The 912-nt window shown below is 45.2% G+C and overlaps 1 long non-coding RNA gene across 1 annotated transcript in view; it reads left to right on the forward strand.

The window, feature by feature from the left end:
* The window catches only part of LOC109287002, a 6,878-nt gene that overhangs the window by 5,910 nt on the left and 56 nt on the right, over positions 1–912 (forward strand). Inside the window, exon 2 of the long non-coding RNA XR_002094734.1 lies at positions 170–912. This exon is cut by the window's right edge and continues 56 nt beyond it. This is a non-coding gene — a long non-coding RNA (uncharacterized LOC109287002). The remainder of the gene's footprint in view (positions 1–169) is intronic.

A 912-nucleotide genomic window follows, 5' to 3' on the forward strand; every position in this document is an offset into this window, starting at 1 on the left:
GTCAAGCAATGGCTGTGTTAACTGCCACATCCAGATCTGGCCTGTATGGAGCCCCACAGTCTGGATCTGGCCCTGAGGGCCAAGTGAGTTTGACACCCCTGGTACAGGGAAGATATCTAGGGGAACAAGTTCTAGGTTGTCATCTATTAAGGGCATGAGGCCTTTTCAGTAAAAGAGTAATGCTGAAGGTGCTTCTAAGAAGTTAGTAATAATGTACTTAAATACAGAATTTATGTTCTCCAAGGCACGTGTATTCTGGTCCTTGCTGCCTCCTCTGTACTCAGAATTGGGAAGAATTTGCTTTGAAGATGGCAGGGTAAGTCAGCACTTGGGAGCAAAGCCAGGCACCTCTTCCAAGGGAGAATGAATTCTCACTTTTAAACAGGGTAATGACACTACTAAAGTTGTGATCTCATCTTATGGGCAGGAAGGGAGCAGAGGACTCAAGTTCTCCTTCAGCTGTGTGCACCAGTTAAGTGAGACCCACTAGCTGGCACTCAGCTCCAGCTGCCAGAAGCAAAGGCGTAAGCTTTATCTGGGAACCAAAACAAGGCATTGATGCAGTGCAAAGTAGCCAAGTTATCTGCATTCTTAAGTGAAAGCATTTGGGTAATACTCTTCTGGGCATGAAAAGATGGTCCTGCTTGCTGGGGAAAGATTCATTTTTCTCCACGCCAGTCTAAAGAGTAGCTAGTGCTTGTGGTAGCATGTTGTCTGCATTATCTTCCTAGCACACAGGAGGAAGTATGGTACAATAAAGAGCCCTGAGTGCTAGCCATATATACAAAAGAAGCTCCTCCCCATATCGCTAGCCAGATATTCCTTTGCAAGTGCCTTTTCAGTTTTACTCACCTTTTAGAAGAGTCCTGAATTGACCCCTCTGTGTCTTATTTAAGAGAAGAAACAGTAGCC

Source organism: Gavialis gangeticus, unplaced genomic scaffold (genome assembly GCF_001723915.1).
Source record: "Gavialis gangeticus isolate Ggan-Ray unplaced genomic scaffold, GavGan_comp1, whole genome shotgun sequence".
NCBI lineage: Eukaryota > Metazoa > Chordata > Crocodylia > Gavialidae > Gavialis > Gavialis gangeticus.